The sequence below is a fragment of the Camelus dromedarius genome, chromosome 5, assembly GCF_036321535.1.
Source record: "Camelus dromedarius isolate mCamDro1 chromosome 5, mCamDro1.pat, whole genome shotgun sequence".
Taxonomy (NCBI): domain Eukaryota; kingdom Metazoa; phylum Chordata; class Mammalia; order Artiodactyla; family Camelidae; genus Camelus; species Camelus dromedarius.
The window spans coordinates 44,142,888-44,168,344 of record NC_087440.1 but is presented as its reverse complement, the minus strand read 5'-3'; the positions used below and the strand labels follow the sequence as shown (position 1 = coordinate 44,168,344).

At 33.5% G+C, this 25,457-nt stretch overlaps 1 long non-coding RNA gene across 1 annotated transcript in view; it reads right to left on the bottom strand.

Moving 5' to 3' along the window:
* Positions 1–1,066: 1,066 nt before the first annotated feature.
* Positions 1,067–25,457, bottom strand: part of LOC116153525 (uncharacterized) — a 349,799-nt gene continuing 325,408 nt past the window's right edge. The window contains exons 3-4 of the long non-coding RNA XR_010380941.1: positions 5,353–5,477; positions 1,067–3,395 (exon numbers count right to left, since the gene is read on the bottom strand). This is a non-coding gene — a long non-coding RNA (uncharacterized LOC116153525). The remainder of the gene's footprint in view (positions 3,396–5,352; positions 5,478–25,457) is intronic.

The window sequence follows — 25,457 nt, the reverse complement described above, 5'->3', positions numbered from 1 at the left end:
GTCTTTCTGTGCGTTTGTGGATTCCTTCCACAGGCTTTGGGATTATTGTTTTCTTTTTTCTTGTATCTGCCCCCTGGTGGTTGAGGCTAGACTAGAGGTTTATGCAGGTTTCCTGGAAGGAGAATATGGTGCCTGCCCACTGCTGGTCCTGGACCTCTGGTGGGTAGGGCCATGTCTAGAGGTCTTTGTGGCTTAGGAAGTCTGCTGATGGGTGGGACTGTGTTCCCACCCTGTATATTGTTTTGCCTGAGGCTTTCCTACAGTCTGTTGGGTGGGGCTAGGTCTTGGTGCTAATGATCCAATCAAGATGTCAACCTCCAGGAAAGCTCATGTAGATGAATACTCCTGGAATGTCCCCATGGCCCCAGGAGACGTTCCAAAACCAGCAGGCAGATCTGGCCCAGGTTCCTATGAAATCACTGCCTCTGCCCTTGGACCTGGCACACACAAGTTTCTGTGTACGCTTCCCAAGCAAATGGAGTCTCCATTTCCCCTAATCCCCTGGAGCTCCCAGAGCCAAGCCCCCTGGCCTTCAAAACCAGATGTCCTGGGGTCTTCTCCTCTTCCCAATGCTGGCACCCTGGCTGGGGAGCCTGACATGGGGCTTAGAGCTCTCACTCCAGTGGGAGGGCCTCTGCGCCTTAGCTATTCTTCAGCTTGTGGGTCACCCACCTGGGGAGTATGGGACCCAATTATGCTGCAAGCATGCTCCTTCTACTGTCTTGCTGTGGTTCCCTCCTTATGTTTCCAGTTGCATAAGATCTTTTTTGCTAGGTTCCAGTCTTTTTTGTTTTTGATGGTTGTTTAGCATTCGGTTGTGGTTTTGTTGTAGTCATGAGCTCATGGTCCTACCACTGTGCCATCTTTGAATATAAGTAGAATTTTGACATGCAGAGTTTTTTTTTCTTTTTACATAATAAACATTTAAATATATCAGTAATTTTAAAATTCTGTATTTTACTCAAATTATGGGAGAAAATCCTTCATCATATGACCTAGACATTTTAGGGTTTTGGATTTTTCTGGAAATTCTTCATTGCATAAAGGATGATATAAGCATTAAATTGGTGATAGCCACATCATTTATTGAATAATACTTTTTTTCAGAATAATAGACATGGCTGACTTTATAATAAAGTGAATTCCTGTGTGGCTTTGATCTATTTACAGACCCCCCTATTATTTTCCTTTGATGAACCTGTCTTATAAGTACCATATGCTTTTCATTTCTTTAGATTGATAATATCTGCTCTTATTTGGGAGTACTTGTTTTGTTTTTTGTTTTTCTTTATAGAATATTGCTTGTTTTGCCATTCAAATATTATGAGCCTTTCTTTTTTTAAAAAAAAGTTCACTTTCTATTTCTATCTTTCATGGACTAATGTAGGAACATCTATATCATACTATTGAATCTCTCTATCCTTAACAGGTATATGCCTATCTACTAATTCTTTGTGAGTAGTAATTTAGGTTTTCTTCATACACATCTTACACATTTTTATGTCATTTTATTCCTAGCTACTTCATCATTTCCTTTGTGCTTGCAAATATATCCATGTGTTCCATTATTTAAAATACTTTTTATAGAGAAAGACTGTTGACATTTATTAATTTTGTAATTTGGTAACTACCCAAATTCTCCCATAGTTTTTTTGATTTCTCCGAATTTCCGAGGAAGCAATCTAATCATCTATATACAATATATAACTTTATTTCCAATTTTGTGGAGTAACTCACATTTGTTTCCATCTCTACCCTTTCAGGAAATGGGTTAAAGGTTGAGCACCAGTCCTTTCCTTATTATTTATTCATTTTTCTCTCCTTTGGCTGAGGAAGTTTCTTCAAGTAGTGTCTGTGGAAACAACCATCATTTAATTCTTGCACATGTGAAAATTACATACATATATCTCCTAGAGTTAAATAATGATTTGGCTGTGCATCAGAATTTTAGGTCATGTTTTTGCTGAGTAATATAGGGGCATCATTCCACATCCTGTGTGGAATGTGTTTTATAAGATCCACTAACCATGTTATTTTTAAATTCTTTATACAACTTTTAAAGATTACTTACCAGTTACAATTATTACAAAATGTTGGCCATATTCCCCAAGTTGTACAGTACATCCTCAAGCCAATCTTACACTCAGTAGTTTGTACCTCCCATTTCCCTATTGGTATCTTGATCACTTTGCCCAGATACAAAAGGAATTGTATTTTATATTTGAAAAAAATAATCATCAGGCTTTGTCTCATAGTTAATCATTACATGTGAATTTTTCCCTGGGACACAGGAAATCATTTCAAGCTGTAAATTCAAGTCTTCTTTTATTTGTGGAAATTCCCCTGGAAATATGTTATTAAATGTTTATTTCCTCTTCTAATTTTTGCTTTCTTCTTCAGGGACACTAATTATGGTTAATGTAGGATCCTCTGTTCCACAGACATTGGTTTATTTCTGATCCTTAAAATTACTTATTCATTTTTATTTCTTTTTACTCACTTTTTAAGAAAAATCCTGTCCTTCATGACTTTTATTATATTTCCCACAAATATTTATATTCATACATGCGATTGCCAGTGGTAACTTTGCTTCTGTGATTACTTTATCTTCCTTCTCCGTGCTCCCCGGCTTCTGTGTCTCATGCTGCTTCTGCATCTGTGGTCTCACCCTATGCCCTTGAGCTTTTATTTCTCAGCCGTGAGTTCATGCTTGTTTTATTAACTTGTGCTCATTCATGCTGGTGTTTTAAATCAGTTTATCAGATCATTGACAAGTCTTTTGGGTGAGTTTTCTTTACCCATCATTCATTTTGTTATATGTTTCATTCTTGCCCTTTTCTCCTTTTTCCAAGTAGTATATTTGCACTGATGGCTTTTATTACTTGTCTTCAAATGAAAAGAAATATCTCTCCATCAATATATCTGAGGTTCTTATTAGATAGACACTAGAACAAGTTTACAAAGTAGCAAGAATTCGCCCTGGGTTAGGACATACATTGTCTTCATGTCCATGTTTTGGGTTTTTTTTTTAACTTTTTCCTATTAAAAAGAGGTCTCCTGCTACAGTGCTGCAAATAAGAGCTCTTGCCATGCCACATTTTCAACGCACTTATTTTCGCCTTCCCTGTTATTCTGTGGCGAGGGGAGGGGGGCAGAAATGAAGCCCCTGCCTGTGAAACCCATGCCCATTTCACAAAACAAAGATTGTTGTTTCTCTCCTCAGAGTAAGAACTTTGCTCAGTCAGCAATCCAAGAATTGTAGGCATAAAAGCCCTATTCAACATTCTTCCTACCCCTGTGGCAGCCCTTCCGGATATCTGATTGTTAAGGACACAGATGTCTTTATTCCAATCAAATGTAGAGCTTGCATTCCTGTTTCTTGTACTTCTTTGTTTCTAAAATAGAGAAGATGACATTATAAAACCAAATATCTCTAAACTCATGTTATTCAGGAATGGCCGCTTACATAGTGCTATAAAACCAAGTTGTCCTTATATCTTAAGTTATTAAACAGTTTGTAAAATTTTAATGATCACTTTCATTTTAGCTACCAAACACACACATAAGAACTTGCATTCTCTAAGAAAACAAAACAATAATGTTTCCCAATATCCAAGGCTCTTCTACATAAAGTGGCTGACTTGCAGTAAAAGAATGATATGAAGAAGCAAAAATTGGACCCTACAACCAAGAGAAAAGCTCACAAATGAGCTAGATATTGTCACTGGTAAATATGAACTTGATAGTTATTTTAAAGATGTATAGGAACAAAGTATGAATTAACAGGAGATCTCAGCAGAGAAAACTACTGAAGTATATAATTATAGAATTTGCCATACAAAATGGGCCTAATACTCAAACAGTAGAATTAACTCATTGCACAAGAAATGATCAGTGAATTTAAAGACAGATTGATAGAGATTACACTAACAGAATTAGGAAAAAAATATGTAAAAACAACCAATCAGAATGACAGTTATCTGTGTGAAAATATCAGGCAATGTAAAATATCTGTAATTAGAAAATCTAAAATGGCTAAGTAGAATTTACTCAAGGAATTCAAGGTTATATTAACATTTAGAAATCAATGAATGTAATCCATTACATTAAAAAGAATAAAGGAGGTAAGTCATATGGTTATCTTAACAGAGGCCAAAAAAAGTATTAGATAAAATCTAACATTCATTGAGTTAAAAAAAAAAAAAAATAAAAAAAATAAAACTCAGGATCTAGAAATAGAAGAAAATGCCCTGAATCAAAAAAAAATCTGAAAAACTTCCAGCTGACATAAATTTGTTGATAAAATATCAGACGTGCCTTACCACCACTAAGATTTGGGGAGAAGGAAAGGCTCTGTATTTTTTCACCATTTTTATTCAATTCTGTGTTTTGTACTAGAGGTCTTATTAGCAAGGGCACTGAGGGAAAAAGGGAGGGAGAGGGTAGGGAGAGAAGGAGGGAGAAAGAAAAGTAAAACTTTTCCATAGGTAATAAAACATACTAGATATAATAGGTGAATTCAGCAAGGTCTTGGGATTCAAGATCAATATAAAAATCAATTATATTCTATAAAACGGCAGCAAGCAATTGGAAAATGAAATTTAAAAATCCATGTCATTTACAATATAAAAAGTAAAACACCTCAGGATATTATGTAATGAAAGCTCAGCAAGACCTCTACTCTGAAAACTACAGACCTTTGAAAGAAATTTGAGAGGACCTCAATAAAAATTGTAAAGATACTAGTTTTCTTCAAATTAATCAAAGATAGAATATTGATTATAGTTGTATTCTAACAGGCTTTTCTGTGATTACTGGCAAACTAATGCTGAAATTTATATGGAAATGCAAAGGACCTTGATAGAAAAGTCAAATGTTACTGAAAAAGGAAAATAAAATCAGAGAATTTATGACTTGCAGAAGATTTACTATAAAGCTACGCTAACCACATCTGTGGTGTTGGCATAAAATAGACAAATAGATCAGTGGAACAAAAGAGATTCCAGAAATAGCTCTATATAATTACAATCAAAAGATTTTTGACAGGCAACAAAGTAATTCAACAGGAAAAGAAAAACCTTTTCAGCAAATGGTGTATTTAAGCAATGGAATAAAGAATAGGGGAGAAAATAAATCTCTGCCCCTTCACACATGAGGCACAAAAAAATTGATCTGAGATGGATCAAAAACCTAAACATGGAAGCTAAAATTATAAAACATACAAAGAAATTATAAGAATGTTATAGTTGAGCAAGATCATGAATTATGACTAAGTTTATCAGCCATAGAGAGGAAACAGATCCAAATTAGAGAAAAATAACCCATGCAAAGGTACAAAAAAAATGTAAATACCTTATTCTGAGAATGATGAGTAATCTGGTGACCCTTCATTATTAAGCACTGCCCTGTGCAAGTTGTTTTGGTAAGTACAGAGGGTAAAAATGAAATACTGTGCAGTCCCTTTATAGCAGGATTTCCTATTACAAGGGGAGGAAAAGATATGATACATAATTCAATGAAATAAATTCTATTACAGTTTACAATTTATATGAAAACAGTGAGAACATAGCAATTAATACGGTATCAATTTGTTACAAGTTTGTGAAGATTCTATAAGGTGAACAGTCTGAGTTTGGTGACAGGGAGGAACTTTCCACTCAGAAGAAATTACAGTTGGCCCTTGAACAGTATGGGTTTGAACTGTGCAGGTCCACTTACACATGAATTTTTTCAATAAATGTACAATTAGATCTCTATATCCATTGGTGACACACTGATAGCTAACTGACAGTGTAGTCATTGCACTATGGCCATTTCATATAAAGGACTTGAGTACCCGTAGACTTTGGTACAATCAGTCCCCTGTGGTACTGAAGGACACCTGTACATGGGAAAAGTAAATAGCTGAGCAAGAGGAGCAGTTTATTCATGAAACCACTGACAATCAGCATGGCTGCAGGAAGCAGGTTTGGGAGAGCAGTTAATAACAGTGGAAATAAAAGTGGAGACAGATCATCAATGGCAAGTATACCTTACTAAGAAACAGTAAGATACGTTGACCATCGAATGGTCACTTTACATATTTTCTGATATTACAAAATCCTCTAATGGGTGTTTCCTGCTTTACATATGAGGGACAGGCTTGAGTTTTGGTGCACACCCTTAAAGACTTGTTACATCTTGGAGAATTAACTCTTATCATTATGAAATACTCTTTATCCTTGATACACTTCTAAAGTCTATTTTTTCTGCAAGGAACATAGCTACTCCAGCTGTTTTATGGTAATATATCACCCCTTTCCCTTTGCTTTGAGCCTGAGTCTTTATATTTAAAGTGAGTTTCTTGTACACAACATATTTGTTGTTGTTGTTTTTCCACCCTGAGAATCTATTTTCTAGTATATTTAGAAAATTAAATTTTTCTCATCTCTGTCATCTTCTCCTTGAATAACTAACATTTCTTGCAGGGCAGGTCCAGTGATAATAAACACCCTGTTGTTTTGTCTCAGAAAGTCTTTAATCTCCTGCAGTTTTGAAGAATAATGAATGTCAGTAGATTAGACCCCTAGATTGGTGGGTTTTTTCCTTTCAAAATTTTAAATATTTTACTCCTCTCTCTTCTTGCTCATACGGTTTATGTTGAGAAATTTGCTGTAATTCTTAAACTTGTATCTTCATAGATATCTTTTTCCTCTGGCTTTTTTCAGGATGCTGTTTTAAATTGACCTGAATGTTTTGTTTTCATTTTTTTTTTCTTTGCATTTCAGTTTGGTGACTTCATATGGATCTATCTTCAAGTTCATTGATTCTTTCTTCATTTGTGTCATTTCTTTCAGCTGTAATGCAAAGTTATTCTCCTGGAGCCCTGCTGATACAGTGGTAAGGTGTGGAAGAAGGAAAGCTGCTTTCACCCTTACAGCAAGCCTTTGTTATGGAGAATGCTCTAGGCATTTCTCACTTGCTTACTTTTCGCCCCCTGCCAGCATCACTAGGGGATCTTAATCAGATCTTCACAGTAAGAACCTGGTAGGGTTCCTGGAGTTAAAACACACAAAAGTAAAGATCTCCTAAGGCTGTGGTACCAAATTGTTTCTTACTCTCATACTAATAATCCTCACTCGTCTCCAGCAATTTGTCTCAATTTCTGTTAAAGGATCAACATCACTTTATTTCTTCAGTGGCTTCTGCTCCATCCAGGAAAGTGTGTCTCAGCTGTGAACCTATAGATTTGCCCGTCTCTCCGTATTTCCTGGTGTTGGTTTGCCTTGTGATCTCAGTTTTGTGATAGGTCCAAGAAAAGTAGTTAACTTTCGTCTAATTCAGCTTTTTTCTTGTAATAAGCTCTTTACATGTTGGAGTTGAATGCAGAAGTTTCCAGCTTAAGGAGTTTAAATATCCACAAAATTAGGATTAAATTTATTAAATTTCTCCTCCAAAACCATGATCTGGAATATTACCATAAATCTCCCCAAATCTTTGAGTATGACGGTTACATGGTAATTTATTTTTTGATTATTCTAGTAGCAAAGCATGAAATAGACATATTGCATATTTGAAAAAGGGAAGTGATAGGAAACGACTCGGAAAATAATCTCTGCAAGACTATGTGGCAGGCTTGAGATAAAAACAAAGATACTGGAAATAAAGGGAGTTTAAGTAAAGATAAAATAGAAGTAAAACTAATAGGATTATTGGTTATAACTGATGAGAAAGGAGGAATCAAAGCTAATTATGAGCATTCTCATTTGGACACAATGGTTACTTGAAGATTCTCCAAAACAAAATAACACCTATATTCTTACACAACATTAAAATGTCCCAAAACTATCCTCTTTGGGCAAATACCTGGTATGGATAAATAATAAAGGTCTTGAACTCATCATGCAGTTTCTCTACCAATTATTCCTTCCTGAATTACCTTAGATATGTCCTAAGTAGAGATTCTAAAATTCTGTGAGCTCAGCAGTCTTAGGAAGCTCGTCAGAGTGTCTTAACCCAGCTATCACTGCAGGTGGGCATTAATTACATGAATCAGACAATAGCCTTTTTATTTTGAGTGTATTATGTGTTTAGAATCCATGACAGAGACATATTCAAATGCTTATTGTTAAAATTATCAATATACCTTGAGAAATGCTCTTCTTTACCTACTACTATTCTAAAGAAAAATAAAACTTAAATCTCCTCTTATCACCAGAAAATACAGGTAGATTCAGGTAGTGGTAAAGCCTATGAAGCCTCAGTAAGAAACAAAGAAAAAATCTGGCCACATTGTCAAACTCACTGTATTAGACTTGTAAAGCCTGGCACAGTAAAGGGGAAACAGCACACTTGTTAGGAGATGATGAGATGCATACACAAACATTTCTTTAGTTCTGGCTGAAAGCTTTTTAAAAATATACAACTTCTCCCAAAACCTTAAAATAGTTTTAAAAAGGCATCATCAAGAACCCCCTTTTCTTCTTACAGAAATATTTAACACAATTGTTTTGTTTTTGGTGTTTTGGTTTTGTCAAAAATTGGAGGAATTTTGGCCACCACATTCTCACATACTCACCATTGATTAAAAAAAGGGTAATGTTTCTGAAATTCAGTAGTCCCATGCCTGGAACTGTCATCAAGTACAAGATTTCCAAGTAAATTTTGATATGATGTTATATCTCTATAACTATCACCTTCTATGAATAACTTACATACATATCAAAACTTAGAAAAACATGTAATGTAAAATTTAAATTTGAAAGTAAGTTTTCATCTTACCATAAACAGTATAAAAGTGAATATTTTCTTTGAAAGCTGAGAACTGAGGACTGTCATTTTACAAATTGCATTTGTAACTGTAACCCTTTAAAAACAGTATTATTAACTATAAGAAAAGAGTTAAACCAAGTATACAATCTACTGCCCTTCACCAAAATTCAAAAAACTGTAAACTATAATAAGACAGTTTGCTCTATTCAGTGAAGCAAGAGGTTCCGGCTTATTAGAAATGCATTTGCTTAGAGAGTTTCTAACTCTGTAGCTTCTAACTGAATCCAAACAAGCAAAACAAGGGGGAAAAAAAAAAAAGGCAGCCAGAACAGATGTCAAACAGATCTCTACTTATTAGAAACTAATTGTCTGTCTGGTTGCCTTTATCATATGAAATACATGGGAAGAGAACATTGCTGATGTGTGCATCGGCACTATAGAGTCTAAAACCACTTTTCCAGTAGTTACTCTGGAAATCATCCAAAACCAAGTAAAGACCAGAAGACCATTGCAAAATTTGATTCTGAGGGAAATCTGTTAATAAAGCATATAAATTTTCATAGTCAGGTATCACTAATGGAAGGTAGATAGGCAATCTAAAGCACTAAAAACTTAAACCTAATTTCCCTTTAGCCTACTGAACAGTAGGCAAGTATGTTTTTAATTATTTAGATGCCTGAATATTTAGATATCTAATCTGATGTGAAATTTTTTTAAATGAAAGGTTCACATGCATTAATTCAATTTAATGACAAAATAAAATTTATTTTAATCCAAAAAATTAAAAATATTGAAAATATATATGCCATTTCACTATGAAGTATGATATTTGTCTGGTACCATTTCTTTTATGGAACTCAGTTGTAATGAATTGATGACAACTTCTGTTTTTTAGTACACCAGAGAGGAAAAGCTCTAGTCTCCCTTAGTTATTTATTCCAAAATAGTTCAACATTGATTGATTGAATATATTCTAGCATTTCTTTTTTTTACTTACCATTTATGACCTAAATTGTTTTTAATAGTCTTCTCATCTTTATTTATATTCATATTTTTCTAAATAGTAACCTCTGTGAGAGCAGTGACATCTTCATTTATTAATTGATTCAATCATTCATTTATATATACAACAAGTATTTAGTAAGCACCTAATATGTGCCAGGCATGGAGCTGGAAATTAAGCTAACATAATGAGCAAGAGAAAGACTGCCCTAAAGATGGGAGGAAATATTTTACACTTGTTTGTAACCCACTGATGTAATAAAATTAGAAGGAATTTTTAAATGTTTATTTTTAAATCTCAAGTCCCACATACTTATTTTTTCTGGAAATTAATTTTAAAAAATCCTTCTTCAAACAATAATACATTAAAGAAATGGACAAAATTGATTTTAAAATAATTAGTGTGAATTCTTACAATTGCCATGAAGACTAACAGTCTAGTTTGAATTTTCTGAAAATATTTTTTCTGCCCTTCTTATAACAATAGAGATTAAATGGATTTGAATTTTAAGTTGAAGAGATTTGTAGTGGTCAGTAGGTCACTTATATACCTGAATAAATTCAGACTATCTACTCCATTGTTGTCACTACCTTCTTAATTATTTTATTATTTAAACTATGAAAATATCATCCACTTCAAATTGCAACCTATCTAATGAAAAAGAAAAAAAATGTGACTTTTTAAACAAAATTTTGGGAAAGGAATCTTCCCTTTTATGCTTAGGTAAAGCAACAGAAATGAGCTGGGGGAAAGTAATAGGAACTGGGTGAGTTAATGAGAATAAGATTGGGTCATTTTAAACGAGAACAGCACAGAAACGCTAGTACTCGATTGATAAACTATTTGGCTAGTAAGATAAAGTTTTAAAAAGAACTACATACTTCCCTAAAAATTTTGCTATAACCCAAAACATATTAATGAACATTTGTTATTGATTCTTTGCAGTAAGATCAAGACCTTTTCTTTGGTTATGACTCCCCAGAGTGAGATTCTTCGTCCCCTTTCTTATACAAAAAAAAACACTTATTCTGATTCGTTTTGGGGTTTATTTAATATCAGTTGCAAAGCAACTTGAATGCAGAATCCTTATGGAATATCATTATTTTTTCCCAAAACTGTTACAATACCCTGACCAGACTTAATCTTTTATGTGTGTTATGTCTATGAGAGAGATACTTACCTCTTTGAAATGATTCCAAAGCATTGGACTTAATTTCTAAAGTTGTAACAACTTCTTTGCATAATCAGATTTCATCAGTTCACATAATAGTTAAATTACATAATTACAATTAGCTAACATTTGTTAAGTGTTTTTACTTATTGCCAGTTTTTCATAGCAAATCTTCTTTATACTGTTCTAGAGATTTATTTATATTTACACAAATGGTCCCCACAAGAACCTGATGTCATAGTTACTGTTATTATCCCCATTTAGTAAGTGAGGAAGCACTACAAAACAGAAGTAACTTTCTCAAGACCATACATCTGGCACATAGCAGCCCACGACTTAAATATGAATTGTCTAACTCTGGAGTCAGTGCTTTAACCAGTGTGTTATGTAGGCTCCTAACTGGCATTCACAGGTTTAGAAACAGGTATAGCTGACTCTTGTTAAGAATGCAGCCCGAATAGTGGTACATCAGCATCATCAAAAATTCAACATACAATGAACCTTAGTCGTCATGCCTACAAAGAAAACAATGTCCATTAATCTAGCAAGCCTGTTAAGTGGAAGTTATTCTAAATCTCCACCGTAGTCACACTGTGAAGATATTTTGCTTTAAAAAAGCATTTGAGTAAAGATCCGAGAAAAACTGAGCGTATGATGTAACTTAGGAATGCTAGAGAACACTTCAGTCCTAGTCATTTGCAGATGTGTTAGCTAAAGGACTTTTTTTTTTTTCCTGTTTAATGCTAGATAAGCAAGAACTATGGCAAAAACTCCAAAGAGAGTAAATATTTTTCTATCTCCAAAATTAAGTCCTTGACTGTTTTAAAGATCAATCCTGAAGAAGTTGCTTTAATGAGAAGGATGCAGAGTGGTTCCTGCAGATAATTAAAATCAACAAATAGAATGAACTTCTGTTCAGTCCCACAAAAGAAGTAACACAGATAAACTCTCCAGTGCACACCCAGATATGCCAGAATATAGGCTAAGCTGCAGTAAGAAGATCTCTTCCTCATGCCCAAAGGTGTGTAAGCAGTCCAAGAAGAGCATGGGGGCTTACTCCATGGAGTTTTTCAAGGTTCCTTCTACCTGTTCTACCTTTTCTAGAATGATGCTCTTTCAACTAAAGTTAAATCTGGCTCACCGGCCTATATCTGCTTTCTAGCCTGCAGCAAGGGAAAGAGAAAGTGAGAGGTTTCCATTTTCAGAAATTTAATTTCACACTAAAATTGCACCCAACATTTCCACTCACTTCCCATTGTTCAGAATGTCTTCTTATGCCCATCCCTAACTAGAAAGGAGACTGAGAATATTACCTGGACCTGGATGGCCAAGGGCACAGCCTACCACTGAAGGCACAAAAAGAGGGAACTAGATATCAGGACCACAAGCTGAGTCATTCAGAAATACTCCTTGTTAATGACTGCATGTTAGCCAAGGAGCCATGCATAGAGGATATAGAGATGGAAGACATAAGACATAATTCCTGTCCTTGTGGAGATCACAGACTGTGAAGGAGAGAAACAAGTAAAAGCAATAAAAACATAGATGCTGCTGTGGGTAAATACAATATCCCAAGAAGACCAGTAGGAAAAGTTCTGAAACTTTTCCAGAAGGAAAAGATAAGGAAATGAGAAAGAAGGAAGGGGTGGGATGCTGGAAAGCCTTGGATATCCTACGAAATAGTTTGGACCATGTCCTGCAGGTCACTATTAGTTATTGAAGAACTTTTAAGTTAGAAAATGAGATTATTAAATATGCTTTTTGAGAGAGATCACTTTGGTGATCGCCCCTCAGTAGGGAGAACAAGTTAAAGGATGTGACATTGGAAACAGGAAAATTTGAGGTAATTTGACATTTAAAAACAAATGACCAAGTAATTACTTGATGTCAAGAAGCCTACAACCTTATTGTTTCATCATATGAGCAACCAAAGTGTATGTCCCACCTTTCCAGAATGATCTTCTTCAAGTACATTTGAAGGGAAGAGACTGGGAGGGTTCCAGTTACATATCAATTACACCGCTGAGTCAGTCCACACAGTCACCTGCGTGCTCCCCAAATGAAGCATGACATCTGCCCAAAATGATATTGCTGGCTCCATACAGCCTGGAATCATCTGAGTTTAACAACTTAACATACAATAGTTTGATTTCTCCCTGACATCACACATTTTTTTAACTAGAAATCTGAAAATATACCAAAATGTAGTGAAGAAATAGTATTCTTGCAATGACATTATAAATAGGCTATCAACAAAGGCCAAGGAGAATTTGGGGGTAATGTTAAACCTTTTGCAGGCCCTCTCTAGTCCTAGTCCGACTTCCTTTGATGAGATCTGCTTTCCTTTTCTTCCTCCTTAGAGTTCTGTGCCCCCTTTGCAATCCGCCAGTTTCCTTTGTAGTGAAATTTCCCTCATACCAGTTACTTTTCTTAAAGCAACTCCTCCCAACCTGAATACGCATAGTATGTGGTTATATAACAGTAAGCTAATTGGCGTCCCTGTGGGAGCACACACATGGGTTAATAAGTGTAGGGCTACAAGGCAGAAAACTGCTGCTCCTTGTCTTGCTGAAAATGACAAGACACCCCTAGCTTATTTTAGGTGTAAGGTTGTTAGCTGTAGGGCTGCTTCTGCTTCTTGGAAAACCATTACCTTTTGCCCTTGCTGAAAACAGCAGGGCATTCTTCGCTTATCTAGTTAGATCTTGATCTTTATGGAGTCTTTGTGCCTGCCTGGTTTCCATTATCGAGTGAATACTCCCTAAACATTGTAAACTTCTCCCTAAACATACAGATTAAGATTAATGTTTCTGTTTTTCACAAAATTGCTGACCTGCATGTACACCATGCCCCTTACACACTCCTGACATGTTTTACCTTAATCTTTTGTTTGACTCTTCTCCATAAATACAAGAGTTTTGGAGGGGCTCTGGGAGCTGGAGTTGGTCTCCAGCTCCCTCTGACTCCCTTGACTTGATAAAGTAATTGATAGAGTAATTCATTCTTCCACGTTAGATCTTTGCCAGACAAAGCCCACAAGTCCTAGTCATAATCTCTAGAAGAATATCACCATGAAGTTGCTTCAGTAAATCAACTCAATATGGACCTAGAGTATATTTCCAGATATTCATGTAAATATGAGGAAAAAGTAAGATTCCTGCCTATTTCTACCATGTTTTGTCTCTACTATGCAATCGAAAGCATAAGATACATACATACACAAATTTTATGAAATGAAAGAATATAAAACCGTAATTAAGAAAAGTGAACTTTTTTTTAAAGGCACCATAAAACATAATCTGGAAAGGTTATACCTGATCACAGTGTAGGTGGTCTTTTATAACATTTTCCTTGAGCAATTTGGTTTCCCAGACTAGGCACCAGCATTTACATCCTTGTAAGCAGAAGTCATTAACATTTGTTCCTAAACGAATCATCTACTCATAGTCTCTATTCTTCATAAAATACATTCAGAAGCCTTGAAATTTTCTTTTTAAAATAACTTCTTTTACATTGGGTTCCCTCTTCTTTTCTCTGTTAGAACAGGAAAATAATAGAAAATACTACGCATTCCTGCTGGTGATTCAAAGCTAGACTATGGATCAAGTTACGTTCTTCTTTTATTAAATATTTACCTGTTACAAAATATTTTGATATTTTAACACCCTACTATAAGGTCATTCTGCAGTACTGTCAAGAATTCTATTTTTGTGGAGAGAGTAAGAATAAAGCCCACTTTTCCTGCAGTAAATATCCCAGGTATTTCATATACCAAAAAAAGTAGAAGTTTTAAAATGCATGTTCCTGTGTCTTTATGAAAGCAGTAAGGATCACAGAGGCTGCAAAGGTAAACAATTGGTATTTGGGCAGATTCAGGTTTCAAGAAGTCGCAATAAAGTACTCTACAAATTAAGGTGTTGGGACAAGTAAATACTCGTATCCAAAAGAATAAAGTTAGAGCTATACTTCCTGCCATACACAAAATTTGGCTCAAAATGAACCACAGAGCTTACTGTCAGCCGAAACTATGAAACTTTTAGGAAAAAAAGGAGTAAATCTTCATGACCTTGGGTCAGGCAATTATTTCTCTTAGATAAGACATCAAGGGTACTGTGATAAAACAAAAATAATTATAAATTAAACTTCATAAAATTAAAATTGTTTCAACTTCAAGCAACACCATCAAGAAAATAAAAAGATAACCCATGGAGTGGGAGAAAATATTTCATAAAAGATTTATATCCAGAATATACAAAGAACTCAATGATATTCAATAATAAATTCAATGATAAAAAGATAACTAAGCTAAAAATAAGCAAAGGGTTTGAATAAATATTTCTCCAAAAAATGGCCAATAAGTATATGAAAATATGCTCAAAATTATGAGGTATTAGTAAAATGCAAATCAAACCCACAATAAGGTAACATTTCATACTCAGTAGGACGGCTATCATAACAGACAATAACAAGCATTGACAAGAATGTGGAGATATCTGAACTTTCCTACTTTTCTGATAGGAATGTAGAATGATGCAGCTGTGTTTGGCAGTTTCTAAAAAAATTAAACAGACCTAGAAATTCTACTCTTGGTTATCTACCGAAGTGAAATGAAAACAGATTTCTACACACAGATTAGTTTGCAGATGTTCATAGGTTTTCCAGTAACAGTCACAAAATGGAAGCAACCCAAATGTTAATCATTGATGAATGGTTAAACAAAATGTGTTATATCCATACAATGGAATAATACTCACCAATGAAATAAATGAAGTAGTACTATGTATAATAACATGACTGGTCCTCAGAAACATTATGATAAGAAGCCAGCCACAAAAGATCACATAAAATTGCATGATTCAATTTAAGAATTGCTTATTCTAGAGCTTTTATATAAAGAAAAAAAGGTGATTAGAGGTTACCTAGTGCTGGGGAAAGGGGATAAAAAGTGATTTCTATGTGATACAAGGTTTCTTTTGAAGATGATAAATATGCTTAAAATTAGGATATGATGATGGTTGCACAACTCTGAAAATTAACAAACGTTAAATTGCACACTTAAACTGGTGAATTTATGGTATGTAAATTATATCGCAAGAATTCTGATTAAAAAGTGAAATACTGTGATGCATTATAAAATTCCTTTCCCTCCCTCCTAGTATGTATATGTCCCTGACCCCTTGCTTTTCTTGGTGCATCTTTGTTCCCACCAAATGACAGTACAGATAGAAATATCAATTTAATAGACTTTTGGCATTGGTATTCTGAAAGAGTGTCATGTAGGGTAAAATCAACACAAATAAAACATACAAGTAAAGTGCAAGAGATAAAGCAAAGGTAACTACATAAGAGAATTCCCTTTTCGTTCTACTCCTCTGTACCACCAGCAGCACCACTACCAGCACGCAGTCACTTACCAGGGATGTTCAAGGAAGACTGCTCATTAGTTATCAGATGCTTAAAATATTTTATATGCATCTTTTAAAAACACAGGAAAAAACGTGAGGTTGTATGAAGCAAATGGACTTAGGAGTGCACAAGAACTCAAACTGCATTCCTCTCTCTTGAGGCAGTGCAATACTCTTAAACTGAAAGGCAGAGGATAACATGTTCAATGTGGAAATTGAAATTCTTCTTACTCCAGTTAAAATTCAAATTAATACCCCCTTAAGGCTCTAGGAAGCATCTCGTTTTTCTGCCTTGTAATTCTGCTACAGTTCACCTGATGCAATATATTTATAGTTTATAATAGTAATGAAAGAAACCTCATAGACTCTCTTTTAAGTTTTGTTTTGGCTCATTAATGCTTTCCATCTCATTTCTTTCTTCCCCTGAAAAATTTTGTCCAAAGCAATTTTTGGCAAATAAAGTTGAACAGAACTCATTTGCTTATATCATTTTTAAATGAAATTAAAACAGACAACTTTTGTAGGGATCACAAATTTAGAAAATTCTTATGATGACATAGTTGTGATTTACTAAATTAACATATTTCATCCACAACTGTATTTATGAGACAAACAGAATATTCAGTAAGTTACTACTGCTATTATCTCTTCCATGAAGAATATAATTTACAGAGTTTCTAAGGTTAATATATTTTCAAATTCTTTTAATAGAAAATATCAGATTAATTAGCAAACAATTTAATTTTTAAATTCAGATGTTATAATCTTTCAATCTTTTCATATAGAATCATTAAAAATATTGTTGTGGGTCTAGAGCAATGAAAGGAAATACTGATCTCCCATTTCCTTTTTAAATCAGAATCTGATTGATTTCCTCACTTCTTACCTAACAAAAGGTCTTCCTGAATCTTCCTTTTGTTTTCCTTTTTCCCCTGCTTTATTATCAGAATACCTCATCTTTGGTGCACTTCTAAAAACTGAGTACTCACTAAGTTTTCTTGAATTAATTTAATGTGGTTCTATACTGTCTCTACAATAAGATTTCAAAAATTTAAAGAATTTGTAATTCTCTGAAATCATACTCTGCCCCAAAGAAATAGCAGAGTAATGCCTAGCACATTAGAGCCCAGTAAGTTTTTATCAAATAGGGAATGTTACTTATTGAATATTTGAGATGTGCCATATTTCAGATTTGGTTTAGCATTTCAAATAATCTTTTAAACATATGTATAAAATGTTATTATCAGCATTAAATAAGGTGATTATCACCATTAAATTTGAAGTTTAGGAAATTTAACTAACTAGCTCAAAGATATGGCTAATAAGTCATCTGTCTGACTTTTGTGCATGTAGTTATGTCTCACTGATTCCCTACATGGATCCCAAAACCATTTGTTAGATACATTATTGATTTAATCAATCCCTAGTAATAATCTGAAAATTTGGTATCCCATTCAGAACAGAGCTATAAAGTCATTGAAATAATATCAAATTATTAAACACTACTTTATTCATATATATTTTTATCTTATCTAAAAAGATAAAAATTTATCTTATCTTAAATTACTGATAATTACATGTTACCATTTTAAATTACATTTTGCTTGTAACAATTCTGGATGATAATCTTCATGACAATGTGGTACACCAGCTACCTGAAAAGCCCTCCTGGTAAAACACAACTGTATCTTTCATAAAATAAAAAAAATACAACATTGCATCATTGAGTTCACTAAAAAATAATCTAAATCTCTAGGGTCAAACTCTTACACACACACAAATACACAAACACAACAGTTGAAACCAGGAAGGGAGCAGTAACTGGTCAAGGGTTAGAGCTGGGATCACTAAGATAGGGTGGCTCCAAAGATAAGTACCAGTATTAGCACTGCGATGATCAGGGTTCTAAGCCTTTGAACTACTGAGACTCCCACATCAAGCCAGAGCCCTTTTAAGGTAGAATAACATCATTCTTGGACTATAATGACCCTTAGCTCCTGATGGAATGATACAAATACTCCATGGATAAAATAAAAAACTCTTCAAGAATTCCAGGGATAGAATTTCAAAAAAAATGTAAGCTTATAGTAAGAAAATTACTAAATAACTAGTAAAATCATGAATGATAGTAACAATAGAAAGAACAAATTACACATTTACATGTATAGTATATATACATATATATATAACTTAGTATAAAATGCTTTTAAAAAATAAAAAACTGAGTAAACATTGATTTTTGAGCAACTGACTATAAAAAATGTCCAGGAAAATATATAAAAGGAAACAAAGTTTTCAGAAACAAAGTACAAAAGTGTTGAAATTAAAAACTGAATGGATGGTTTAAACAGTTTATTAGAGAAACTGAATAAATAAAGATAACTTTAAGGGATGATCTAGAATGCAATATATTGAGCAAGGAAATGAAAAATATAAAATTTAAAGATTCAGAGAATGAAATGAGAAAGTACCATATACATCTAACTTGCATTGAGAATAGTTGTCAATTCAGAATGTTGAACTGGTGATTAGAATGAAGAGGCAAGAGCTGGAAATTGCCCAGGACTAATGAAATTGCAAACCCACACATATATAAAGTATAAACAAGATAAAAAAGAAACACATTCCTATATATTGTGAAGCTACAGAACACAAAAGCAACTAAAAGATCTTAAAAGCAGCCCCAGAGAAAAGACACAAAAGAATGACAATTAGACATCTCAATGATGGAATCCAGATAGTATGGACAAGTTTCTTAGAAATGCTGAGATGACAACATGGAATGGAGTTTGCAGAAAAATCTCTTAATAATGGTTGCAGAATTTCACATAAAATCTTCAAACTTCACAAAACAACAAAAATTTCACTAAAGGAAGTTCTAATTGCTATACTTGAGAACAAAGGATAATTATCCTAGAGTATGACTTGAGATGGAAGAAAGAATAAGAGGAATTTGTAAAAATGCAAATAAATAGATGTTTTCAATATTAAAAAATAATGCTAGATTAAGTACAAAATGGTCATTGTTCTTTATCCCTGTCTCTATCTGTGCCCTTTGCAATGTGACTTTCAAATTACTCTTATTAAAAGACAGAGACTATTCTCCAGCTCCCTGAATTGAATCTCTCATGGTAGTTCTAGTCAATAGAGTATAGCAGAAGTGATGTGCCAGTTCCAAGCCTAGGCCACCAAAGATCTTGTGTGCTTTTGTTCTCTCTAGGAACCCTACCAACTCCACATGAACCGGTCAAGGCTAGCCTGCTAGAAGACGAGAGACCATGTAAAGGAGAACCAACATACATCTGCCAATTGCCAGCCAACCTCAGGTATAGACACCTAGCTGAGCCACAGCTGCTGTGGACACTTGAGGAAGTGCAGCTAAGACCAGCATCAATTTCAGAACCATGTATTGGGAGTTAAATAAATGTTTCTTTTTAGCCATTGTGTTTTTGAGAGATTAGTCATTCATAGTAGCTAATGAATGCATCCATATTAAAAATATGATGGAAGTAAAACACTGAATGATAGCATGGAAATCATGAGAGACTCCAAACTTCCTAGAAGAAAGCATAGGCAAAACATTATCTGACATAAATCTCTGCAATGTTCTTCTAGGACAGTCTACCCAGGCAATAGAAATAAAAGCAAAAATAAACAAATGGGACCTAATTAAACTTATAAGCTTTTGCACAGCAAAGGAAACCATAAGTAAAACAAAACAACCACCTATGGAGAAAATATTTGCAAATGATGTGACTGACAGAGGTTTAATTTCCAGAAAATATAAACAGCTCATATAACTTAACAAAAAAAAACCCAATCCAAAAATGGGCAGAAGACCTAAGCAAGCCATTCTCCAATGATTACATAAATGGCTAAAAGGCACATGAAAAAATACTCAATATTGCCAGTTACCAGAGAAATGCAAATTAAAGCTACAATGAAGTATCACCTCACACCAGTCAGAATGGCTATCATTCAAAAGTCCACAAACGATAAATGCTGGTGAGGGTGTGGAGAAAAGGGAACCCTCCTACACTGCTGATGGGAATGTAATTTGGTGCAGCCATTATGGAAAACAGTACAGAGATTCCTCAAAAAACTAAAAATAGACTTACCCTATGATCCAGGAATCCCACGCCTGGGTATATATCTGGAGGGAACTCTGATTCAAAAAGATACATGCACCCCAATGTTCACAGAAGTACTATATACACAAGCCAAGACATGGAAACAACCTAAATGTACATTGACAGATGACTGGATAAAGAAGTGTGGTATAGTAATACAATGGAATACTACTCGGCCATAAAAAAGAATGAAATAATGCCATTTGCAACAACATGGATGGACCTAGAGATCATCATTCTAAGTGAAGTAAGTCAGAAAGAGAAAGAAAAACACCATATAATATCACTCATATGTGGAATTGAAAGGAAGGGAGGGAGGGAGAGAGAGAGAAAAGAAAGAAAGAAAGAAAGAAAAGAGAGAAAGAAAGAAAGAAAGAAAGAAAGAAAGAAAGAAAGAAAGAAAGAAAGAAAGAAAGAAAGAAAGAAAGAAAGAAAGAAAAGAAAGAAAAGAAAGAAAGAAAGAAAGAAAGAAAGAAAGAAAGAAAGAAAGAAAGAAAGAAAGAAAAGAAAGGAAAGAAAGAAAGAGCAAAAGAAAGGGAAAGAAATAGAAAGAAAAAGGAAGGAAGGAAGAAAAGAAAGGAAAAGAAAGGAAAGAGAAAGGAAAGGAAGAAAGAAAGGGAAGGGGAGGGGAGGGAAAAAGAGAAAAGAAAGAAGAGGAAGGAAGGAAGGAAAAAAGACACTAATGAACTCATCTACAAAACAGAAATAGACTTGCAGACACAGTAAACAATTTTATGGTTACTGAGGAAAGGGGGTGGTAAGGGATAGATTGGTGAGTCTGAGTTTTGCAAAAGTTAGCCACTATATATAAAAATAGATTAAAAAAACAAGTTTCTTCTGTATAGCACAGGGAACTATATTCAATATCTTATAATAACCTTTAATGAAAAAGAATGTGAAAACATGTATATATATGCATGACTGGGACATTATGCTGCATATCAGAAATTGCCACATTATAACTGACTATATACTTCAATAAAATAAAAAAAATGTTCTAAGCTTCTAGTATCTCAAGTGAACTAAAAATTCAGTAAATAAAAGGAAATTATTTTTTTAAGTTGTTCCATGAAATTTGAAAGTTTAGATGAAATGGCAAAATTCCTAGAATAATATAATTTACCAAAATTGATATGAGAAGAATAATATCCTCTTAGAGAAACTTTCATGTTAAACTATTTTTCACACAAAGAAAATCCCAGGCTCAGAAATCTTAAAGGCAAGTTATAACTTTTAGGGAAAAAAATCACTCCTGTCTCACAGAGCATCCAAAATGAGTAAACATTCTCCAAGTCATTCTATAATACAGTAGCTGTGAGATTATGAAACCATAAAAGGACTGTGAAAAGGGAGACATACACATCAAACGCACTTAGGCACATAGATGCTAAAACCCTAAATACCAGCAAACAATCTAGCAACTTGAAAAAAGTAATACATTATTATTAAGTTAGTAGATCTCTGATAGAAAATATTTTATATATTTATAAAAATAAAAAGAACCTATATGCACATTAAACCTTAATGTTCTCTCAATAAATGTAGTTTTATTTTATATTAAATGTAGTTTTATTTTATATTATTATGTGTTCTTTAACAATGGATCGTTTTTTTCAAAAATTTTTATTGACTGAGTTCATCATTATTATGTTATTACTCTCTATAAAAATACAGTGATGTTAGAGAAGTTTTTGCCTTTATATTAAATGACCCAAAGCGTCTACGTGCATATGTGCTTGTGAGTACGTGTGTGAACATCTCCCTCTCTTAGAGTTCTGTAAATTGAAATTCCTATTAATTTTCCAGTCTCTAGTTGGCATACTTCTTTATCTTTATAATTTGCTGGTTGTAATTTCCAGTAAGCTAAAAATACAGGTAACTAAACATGTTTAAATGTGTGTTTAAAGTTAAGTCAATTGCCTGTGAGTGAAGGATTGAAGTGGTTTTGTTGAACAAAATGTTTACATATTTTAACATGAGCATGGTGACATTATTTGGCTATTCAATAAACCTTAATTCCTTTAAAATATTTTTTCAGATTGCGGTGTAATGTGTTTTCATTACATTTAATCCACACATTAGAGCAAATACAAGATAGAAAGCAAAAAAGCCACAGGCCTTAATAGTGTTAAGAGCTGAATTGCGTACCCACAAAATGTATATGTTGAAGTCCTAACCCCCAGTATCTCAGAATGTAACTATATTTGGAGTTAACATATTTTATATAAACCATTTTGTATAAAGTAAGCTACAGGAATATATTGTACAACACAGGGAATATAGCCAATATTTTGTAATAACTATAATGGCATATAACCTTAAAAATTATGAATCACTGTATTGTACACCTGTAACATATAATATTGTATATCAACTATACTTTAATAAAAACTTTTTTTAAAAAAAGAGGTAATTAAAGTTAAATGAGGTCATTATGGTGGGCCCTAATCCAGCAGGACTGGTGTTCTTATAAAAGATTAGGATACAGATTTGCTCAGGGGAAGATCATGTGAAGTTATATAGAGCAGATGGCCACCTATAAGCCACAGAAAGAGGGCTTCAGAAGAAACCAATCCTGCTGACACCTTGATCTTGGACTTCAAGCCTCCAAAAACTGTAAGGAAACAAATGTTGGTTGTTTAAGCCACCCAGTCTACGGTACTCTGTTTCGGCAGACCCCACAGACCAATACAGATGGGAAACTTCCACCGCTGTAATTGCCAGATAAGTGGCGTGTTATTTTACCACTAAAAATGCAGCAAGCATTAAACTTCCAAAATAGTAATGACACATTTAATTCTATTTCTTGTCAAATGCTTGTTAAATTTGTAAGTCAAACTAAATTCATATTTAAAAGTCCACAAAACTAGTTAAAGAGCAAATCCTTTTCCTGTGAACTCTCTTATTTGACTTAAATCCACAGATAAATTTATCAATTTCTTTGGCCTAAAGTTTAATTGGTAAATTGTAGATAATTATGCCTTCCTGACGAGGTTGCTGTGAGAAAACTATTAATGAAATAGAATGGCAAATAACATACAGGTAGTAACTAGAAATTACAGATGGTATCTTTAAGAAGAAACTCTCCTGGATTAATACTGTTACAAATAAAATTACAACTTATGAAGTCAACTGATAAGATATTTGGATTCATTTTTTTAATGATTTTTAGGCTTGAGATACATAAAACTATATAACTGTAACAAAACAGCAATTAAATTTTATTTAATTAATATAATCAGGTAAGGCGCCGAGTAAGGTAAAAAATATGTAGGCATTTAAAATATACCAAATATTGGAATAGCATACCAACTTTGGTGATCAAATTCAAATCTGACATATTAATTCAATAAATATTTATGTAAAGATGAAACAGATTTGATTTAGATGAAGTTTTGGGTTCACCCAATTTTTGACTCATACATTTTCAAATGCACTCTCTGAATATCAAGTTCTTTTAACAGCTGAACATGAACATCAGGTTTTATTGGTAGAATATTTTGCTTGGTGCTAAAGTACAGAGTGTACTTTTGCTGGAGGCATGATTTTTATTTTTTATAAAGCTCTGGTGTGGAATGTACTTTCCCTGATATAAAAATAAAAACAGCAAATAGGAAAGCACAAGGCAACAATAGCAGTATTATTTTGCCAACTCTCCCCTGAGCTGTAACTAATCTAGTTGGTTCAGCCTAGAAGGATCATTTTATTGTATGCAATATTCATCTCAAAAATATTTAAGTAGCTCAAATTCAAATCAGGAAACAGAAGGACACAGGATATGGGAATGGGCAGTTTCCTATCACCAGGATACAGCCCAATGTTTAAATCTATTTTATGCAAAGCAGAAATGTCAAATTTTTTAAACCAGTTGTAATGACTGCTTTATGAGGCTAGTAAAAATGTATAGTTTGGAAATCTCATTTATATTATTTTCCTTTATAAAAATACAATAAGATAATATTCTATAAAAATTATATGTAATAATCTCACCATCGCTGTCCAGTTTTAACCAAATTTTTAAGACAGAGATTTTTTTGACGTAAATATCCTGTTTTATGCAAATTAACTTATAGTAATTTTTTCCTAGTTGTTTGCTATGCTAAAATGTTCTCCATTTTAAAAACTAATAAACTCTCACTATGAACTACTTAAAAAGTGACAGAAAAAGCTTTGAGAGTATAATTTATTTTAATAAGAAAGTATGTAGTGATTCTTTACATTATAAATTGCATGATAGCCTTTTAATATTAAAGTACAATGAAAGCAAACCTTTTATATTGATAATACTGCAGTCTTTTGCTCAGCACTATTCTAGAAATACCAGCTGGATGACAGGTAAAAATACAGATCTGAGCAAGCACAGATTGTATCAGCAAGCTATTCAAACTCACGGGGGTAAAAAAGAAACAAGCAAAATACAAATTTACATCACTTCATCACAAAATAATGTATCCCCTCTACTTCTGTGTTAGGTTTATGCATTTAGAACCCAATAGTGACAGATGGTACTACTTACTTAGAAAAGCAGCAGAGATGGCTTTTTATCATTTCTTTGAAATCAGTAAGCAGTTAAAATGAGGCTAAATCTGCTGCGAATATTTTTCTGGGATATTTAAATTATTCAGTGAAAGGGCAAAATAGTTAAATAAAATGAATCTATGTGACAGAAAACTACCATAAATATTTAATGTTGACATACACACACACAAACACATGTGTGTATAAAATCTCCAATGTCCTGATTAATAATTAAGAAATTAAATATGGTTTCTTACAGAAAATAATTAATCAAGATAAAGGGAAGAATATGATCTTTTTTCAGGAAGCAGTTATTTACTGTCTAAGTCCTTTCACAAGTCTCTTGGTAAAACAAAGTAGTCTTAGATCCAAATATGGGACATTTTTAAATATATCAGTTTAGTGACCTTAATTTTTAATGTAATACTCACAAAATATAAAGATTTAATTAACATATATTATCAGTTGTTAAATATAAA